Here is an 8,459-nt window from a genome sequence, read left to right as displayed (position 1 = left end):
CGTCTGCCCCCCAACCCCCGTCTGCCCCTGCACCCTCTCCAGGGCAGCCGGACTGTACACCAACAAGACTGCTGCTGCTGCAGCAGCTGCATTTGTGGCGTAAGTCTCCAAATAGCATGCGCGCGCACACACAACTTTTTACTGCAACTTTTTGACAGGTTCCATGTTTATCCTGTACAATGTTTACATGTTTATCAATGTTGGTGAGATTATCTAGGGAAGGGTGGTTTAGGGTAGACCCCTCTGTACAACTCCAGGAAAAGTGTGGGGAGAGAGAGAGATCACTCATTTTGAGACAGTGCCTGTTTAATCACTGTAAACAAAAGACGTGATCAGTGTTGGACACACGTCTTTGATGTAATGTTTCTATCGGGACCTCGAGATCTCCTTCGGATAATCCGATTTTTGGATAATTGGTATTCGGATAATTGGGGTTCCTCTGTATTTCAAGCACTAGCTATCGAAGCACTGCTTCTTCACCTGATAAAAGCTAGCGCTCCAAAAGCTAGTGCTTCCAAATAAACTTGTTGGACTATAACCTGGTGTTGTATGATTTTTTAGCTCTAGAGATTATCTGTTTGAACCTTAAAGGGATCGTTCTTTCTAACTCTAAAGAAAAATTATATTTATACAAATGTTACATGCACACAAAAGAAAACACCTTCATATTTTCACTATTACATTGTGAATCTTCACAATTTTTCTCTCGAGGCATTCCTCTTATGAAATAATCTTGATGACTAGTATCCCTATCTCAGCCTAGAGATGTCTTTCCTCTCCAGCATCTGTTTTACATGGATATGTCAATTCTTTATTGGCTATCTCTACACTTTGTAGAATTACATTAACCCACAAAGTCTGATTGTCTCTGAGATATTCTATAGGTATTGCTCTTTGTCTTTTTTGCACAGAGCATTAACTTCAAGACAGTAGGTAAAAAGAACACTGTCAACAGCATCATTGAGAGGCAAACATTCAGTGGTTAAAACGCTCTACACTACTCTTCTTATTTTCTTTGTCTTCTGTGACAAGGGGTAACTTTTCCCATTTTCTCCGACAAAGAATATCACAAAACCTTTGCACTGGAAAATTCATTGCTAAGAATCTTATGCAAAGCATCTTTACATGTTTATCAATGTTGGTGAGATTATCTAGGGAAGGGTGGTTTAGGGTAGACCCCTCTGTACAACTCCAGGAAAAGTGTGGGGAGAGAGAGAGATCACTCATTTTGAGACAGTGCCTGTTTAATCACTGTAAACAAAAGACGTGATCAGTGTTGGACACACGTCTTTGATGTAATGTTTCTATCGGGACCTCGAGATCTCCTTCGGATAATCCGATTTTTGGATAATTGGTATTCGGATAATTCTTGGTGTGGACTTGTTGGGCCGAAGGGCCTGTTTCCACACTGTAATCTAATCTAAATCTCTAAAAGTAATTGATGTCATATTATTGGGAGCATCCAAAGTTGAGAACTCCAACATGAATCTTCTTTATTGTCAATATTTTTTCAAAGTTTTATTCTCTCTCAAGAAGTTTTCCACCTTTGGATTTCTCATAGTCAGAACATACATTCCAGCCCATGAAAACTCGCATCTGGTCTGTGTGGCTAACCAGTGGAGCTGCCTGATCAATCTCCTCAACTGTTCCATCTCATCCTTGGAAAGCCTAACCTTTCTGTCCAAATCTAGTTCAACTAATTGGAATATGATTGACATTTACCAAATTAGCTTTTAAGTGTAGAATTGCATTTGACTTACGCTGCATAATTCCCAATTCCACATACTTAAAGGCTCCAGACTCATGACTCCCAAATTTCAATCCCTTTATAATTCAGCTGATAATCTTTTCTTCAAAGTCATTGGTACCCCATCCTGACCCAAAGAAAAAGCCATCACAATGCACCATGGAAAATATGTCTGAAAGCTTTCAATTCTAATGCCAATATAAAATGATCAGGTCCACAATCAGTTGTGAAGACCCCAACATTAAGAGAACTGCACTTACTCAAAAATACTACAACTGGGAAGTGCCATTTAACCCCCCAGAAAAAATCATTTCCAGAATTTCCATTCTATATGCGAAGTTCAACCCTTCTACTAATTAAACCAAGCACACAGAAAGCTCACCTCGCTTCGTTATCTGTTAAAGTATGAGTGACAGAGAACTACCTAAATTCCAATCTTTAAAGAAAAAAAATTATTATTTAACTCCAAAAGAGAACATTAAACAACTACTAATTACAACTGTCAGCCTTCTTTGTCTTAAAGGTTTGTTAACTACCTCCCACTCTATAACAATAGCAGCGGCATGGTGGCTCAGTGGTTAGCAAGTTCGATTCCATCCTCAGGTGACTGTCTGTGTGGAGTTTGCACATTCTACTCGTGTCTGTGTGGGTTTCCTCCGGGTGCTCGGTTTCCTCCCACAGTCCAAAGATGTGCAGGTCAGGTGAATTGGCCATGCTAAATTGCCCATAGTATTAGGTACATTATCAGAAGGAAATGGGTCTGGGTGGGTTACTCTTCGGAGGGTCGGTGTGGACTTGTTGGGCCGAAGGACCTGTATCCACACTGTACGGAATCTAATCTAATATACTGATCTGATAAAGCCCCTACTAAATTTATAAATTCTCCTCTGAGGATGTCCCTGGGTCATCTTCGGTTTTCTGCTGCACAGATTTTTCATATGAAAAAGTTACCTTTGACAAAGAGTGTGGTGAAAGTAGTCATTCAAATGGCAGATGGTGCTCTTTCTCTGGCTAACTGTCCAAAATGCCTGTTTTTTATACCTCAAATATTGGATCATCTCATTGGTTCAATGTTGTCAAAACAGTAAAATTCAAGTTTGATTGGGTTTTAATCCCTTGGGGCATAATTTAAACTGATTGGTTAAATTCGAACTGCTGTGAAAACATACTGACCAAGCTTGTTTCATAGCCAAAGGTTATGTAACTTCACTTTTCCAGCACACGCTGAGACTGCTGTCACTCCTGTGACAGGTGTCTGCATTCTCTCTCTCTTTTAAAGGTACAGTACACACCTTCAACTTCATAACACCTCCCCCCTTAAGAAAAAGAAAATGAACCATCATAATGAGAAGATGGCTTATTTTATTTCCTTAATTCTTAACTCTATTACCATGAAATACATAGGACATTAATCTGAGTTGATATTAACTTATGCACATACATAAATATATAACATTGGTATCTGTTCAATCTTACCCATACGTTATCCATTAAAACCGTGATAACACATCTGCTATCACATTCTTACAACCCACAACATGTACGATTTATAAGTCTGTAACATAAGACTCCAACAATATAGTCACATATTCTTGTCTTCAAAGCCTTCCAAGAATGTAAGAGGATTACAATCTGTGTACATAACTGCTTCCGACACATTGTACATTACATAAACATTAAAATGTTGTAAGGCCAGTACCAAACTCAATAATTCTTTTTCAATTGTAAAGTATTTTCTCTGATGAGTGTTGAGTTTCTTTGAAAAGTAACCAACTGGCAGTTCAGTTCCATCACTATCTTCTTGTAGCAGTACAGCTCAAACACCTATGTCGCTAGCATTGAAGGGTTTAAAAGATTTTGTGTAGCTAAAACTGGTGCAGTGGTTAATACTGCTTTTAAATTGTCAAATGTCTCCTGGCATTCTTCTGTCCACTGAAATTTTGTGTTTTTCTTCATCAAATCTGTTAACGGTGCCACTATGCAGCTGAAGTTTGGAACAAACTTCCAGTAGAATCCACTTAGTCCCAAAAATCAAGCACCTCTTTCTTCGAGATTAGTCATGGAAATTCCTCGATGGCCTTCATCTTTGCCTTCCTTGGGGGTCAACCTTCCATGACCAATGTTATGTCTCAAGAATGTCGCCTTGGCTTTCACAAATTCTGTTTTCTGTAAGTTTAGTACTTGTTTTGCTTCTCTTAATCATTCAAAGAGCTCTGCCAACTGTAGCATGTGATCTTTCAAGGGCTCACTAAAAATCACTCCAATGTCCAGACAGACTGCATAGTTTGTTAACCCAGCCCCAACTCTGTTCATGAGTCTTTGGAATGTGGCAGGTGCATTCTTCATTCCAAAGGGCATCACTTTGAATTAGTCCAGCCCTGCATAGTAATCAGAGCTGCATTCCCTACGTCTACCTCATGTACAATAGCATTAGTCCTCCCCATCTTATTCCTGCATATGTCCACATACTGCTGTAACAACCCGTTCAGCTACAATCTTTGCTCCTAAGACAGAGAGGTTACTAACCTATCCTCATTGTGTAATGTATTTTGACGCACATCAAATTCCACAACATCTGGATTTGATTCCTCATTCAGCGATGTAGAAACTAATACCTGTTTCTCCAGTTCTTTCTCTATTATAATAGGGTTTCGACAGATTCATATGGCATACACGATACAGTTTTTTTCTTATCCGACACCTTTACCTGACTCAACTTTTTTCTCAATGTGATAGAGAGCACTAAACCTGGCTTTGAGGAGATGTCCTACCACTGGTAACAATACTAATACATCATCCCCACAGGAAAACATCTGAATCTCAGAGTTTTTGTCTGCCACCTGCCTCATTCTATGCTGTGTCCTTTTTAGATACTGTTTAGCTAACTCACCTACTCAATTTAATCTCTCCCTCACCTCCAATACATAATCCAAGTGTGAGATCTCTGACTTCTGTCCTGTCAATTTCTCTTTAATTAATTTCAAAAGACCTCTCACTTCATGTCCGGATATTAACTCAAAGGAAGTAAACTGAGTAGACTCTTTTGGGGCATCTCTAACGGCAAACAACATAAATGGGATGCCCTTGTCCCAATCTTTCAGGTAATCATGACAGTATGCTCTCAATATGGTCTTTCGGGTCTGATGTCACCTTTCCAAACCTTCCTGGGATTCAGGATGATATGCATTTGATTTAAAGTGCTGCATGCCTAATCTATCCATGACTTCCTTAAACAGCCTAGCAGTAAAATTAGACTCTTGGTCTGACTGAATATCTCTGGGTAGCCCATATGGCATAAAAAAAAGTTACCATCTCCTCGACCACCCTTTTTGCCTTAATACTCTGCAATGGAATTGCCTCCGGAAATCTGGTAGACACATCTATTATGGTTAGCAAGTACTGGCTCCCACTTCTGGTTCTTGGGAGAGGACCAACACAATCAATCATAACCTGCGTGAAAAGGGTCTTCGTGTGTGGGAACTGGCAACAAAGGTGCTGGTTTTATTACGAACTGTGGCTTACCTACCATTTGGCATGTATGACACATATGGTAAAAGTTAACCACATCCTTGTGCATTCCAGGCCAATAGAGATGCTTTGATACCTTAGCCTGAGTCTTCCATACACTTAGGTGACCTCCTTCAGGACGTTCATGTACTACCCGTAACACCTCCTGTGTGTATGCTACTGGCAATACAATCTGGTGTACTTCAGCCTGTTTCTCCTCTACATTAACCTGCCGTGGTCTCAATTTTCGTCTCAGGATTCTATCTTTGAGATAATAACCCTCAGGAATTTCTCTGCCTGGTTTTCTGAGTACACATCAACATATACATCTTTTATTCTCTTGTCTTTCTGTTGCAAGTCCATTACCTTTCAGGACTAAACACTTCTGCGTGAACTTCTGCCTGTTCAGGTTTTCCCTGCACCATCACACCAACCAGGGTATCTGCTAACTGAACCATTATTCCTCCATCTTTCTCTTTAGCTTTTGCTAAGTGTTGTGACTTATGATAGTGAGATCCTGTTACTGCACGGTCTGGGAAAATGGCAGTATATTTTTCTTTTAACTCCTCAGTTCCCTGGTCTTCCTTGGGCTTCTCCACAAGGGGTGTCACTCCCACCTTCAACCCTGCTAAATCATTCCCAAGAACAAACTGAATTCCTGGAACTGACACTGTGTCAATCACTCCCACTGTTAGTTCCTCAGTCTTGAGTTGGCATTTCAATCTGATCTTACAAAGGGGAATGCTAAATTTCTGTCCATCTATCCCACAAATTACCACACTCTTGGGTGACAGGTCAGAAAGATTGCAAATACGTTCGTCTCTTAGTATTAGAGGCTGGTTAGATCCTGTATCTCTCAAAATTATAACTTCTTTTCCTTCTCCTTCTGTTCTTCGTGAGTAAACTTTACCCACAGAGGTGAATATGGAGATCAGGCACTAATTCCATATCCAGCCCCTACCTAGACTGTGTACTCTCCTGCAGCTCTTCCACTTGGGGTTTGCTTTACTACTTTCACTAATGCCACCGGCTTAGCCTCTTTTACCATACTTTTCCCACAGCACCTTTCTTTAACGACCAGCATTGTGACTTTACATGTCCCACTTTACCACAGTGGAAACACCTGAGGTCTTTCATCTCCTTTCCACCCGATTGGGATTATTTTTTAACCTGTGGTAAACACTTACCAGTGTTCTCTCTTTGTTTGATAGTGTAGGATCTCCCCTTCTCCCTATTTCTATCCTTCATAGAATGAAATTCTTGCCGGAAGCTAAACTTGGTGCATAAGACAAACATATATTCATCTGCCATCTCTGCTGCTTTTCTCACTTCTTGAACTTTCTGTTCTTATCATGTGAATTCTTATCATCTCTGAAAGTGAGTTTTTAAACTCCTCCAGAAGAATAATCTCTCTTAGAGCCTCATAGGTCTCAACTATTTTAAGGGCCTACACCCATATATCAAAATTACTATATTTAATTCTTTCAAATTCAACATAAGTCTGACCTGGTTCCTTTGTGTTTCTGAACCGCTCTCTATACGCTTCTGGTACCAATTCATAAGCACTCAAAATAGCCTGCTTGACCACTTCATAATATCTTGACACTTCATCTGACACTGCTACAAATACCTCACTAGCCCTGCCTACCAGTTTAGTCTGAACTAGCATTATCCACAAGTTATCTGACCACTCCATCTGCCTAGCCAATTTTTCAAACGAAATAAAGAAGGCTTCAACATCTTTCTCATCAAAACATGGCAGTGTTTTAACATATTTGTATACATCTCTACCATCTCTTTTAATCTCCATCCTGTTAACTTGACTTTGCTGACTAAGTCGCAACTTCTGAAGTTCAAATTCTTTCTCTCTTTCTCTTTCTTCTCTCAATCGTTGCTCAGCTAAGAACTTTCTCTTTCTTTTTCCTCTCTCTCACTTTCGCTTTCTCTCACCCCTTCTTTTTCTTCTCCCTCTCTCTTTTTTTGTCTTCTAACTCCATTTTCCTCAATTGTAATTTAAGTTTTTCTACCTCTATTGCACTTGTCTGTTTCTTTAACACACCTAAGTGTTTGAGTAACTCCCTTACAATTTCAGCTTTACTTTTGTCCTTGGTTAAACCCAATTTTAACCTTGTGGCTAACTCTAAAAATATGGTCTTTTCTTTCTAAACTTTCTTGGCAAATTTGGGAATCATCTTCAAACCCCAGAACTTCTTTAGCAATTTTAAAAGCCATTTCTCTCATTTTTAATTTAACCAACCGCAAGTAACTGAAATTAAACAAATTGTTTCGCCTGAGTTTTATTTAAAGACGTAGGACACTAATCAGCAAGTGTTTAAATCTTCTGGGATCTTTCGTATCCCAAATCTGTTCAAATCTGTCCAAATCTCAGACTGAATCTGTCTAAACCTGTCCAAATCACAGACCCGAGCCCCCAAACTGTTACGACATGGGGTAAACTCTTCTGCCTATTAAAACAAACGCACAGAAAAGCTCACCTCACTTCGTAAGCTGTTAAAGTATGAGTGACAGAGAATTACCTAAATTCCACGAGAGAAAATAACAATTTTATTCTTTAACTCCAAAAGAGAACATTAAACAACAACTATTTACGACTGCAAGCCTCCTTTGCATTCAAGATTTGTTATCTACCTCCCACTCTATGACAATATCCTGATCCGATAAAACCCCTACTAAATTTACAGCAAATCAATTTTCAACACCAGCCAGCGGTATCGATCCTCCTTTGAAGATCTCCCTGGGTCACCTTTGGTTTTCTGCTGCACAGATTTTTCATATGTCAAAGGTATCTTTGACAGAGAGTGTGGTGAAAGCAGTCATTCAAATAGCAGATGGTGCTCTTTCTGTGGCTAACTGTCCAAAATGCCTATTTTTCATACCCGAAAACATCAGATCATCTCATTGGTTCAATGCTGTCAAAACAGTAAAATTCAAATTCAATTGGGTTTTTGTATCTTGGGGCATAATTTAAACTGATTGGTTAAATTTGAACTGCTGTGAAAACATAGCAACCAAGCTTGTTTCACAGCTAAAAGTTACATACTTTCAATTTTCTGGCACACACTGAGACTGCTGTCAGTCCCATGACAGGTGCGTGCATTTACTCTCTCTTAAAAGTACAGTACATGCCTTCAACTTCAAAGCATTCCTTAGGCAGTGAGAAGAATACTAGGTGAAGGTGAGGACT

This window comes from Chiloscyllium plagiosum, chromosome 14 (assembly GCF_004010195.1).
Source record: "Chiloscyllium plagiosum isolate BGI_BamShark_2017 chromosome 14, ASM401019v2, whole genome shotgun sequence".
NCBI classification, from domain to species: Eukaryota; Metazoa; Chordata; class Chondrichthyes; order Orectolobiformes; family Hemiscylliidae; genus Chiloscyllium; species Chiloscyllium plagiosum.
The sequence above is the reverse complement of the archived record's forward strand: the minus strand, read 5'-3'. Positions refer to the sequence as shown.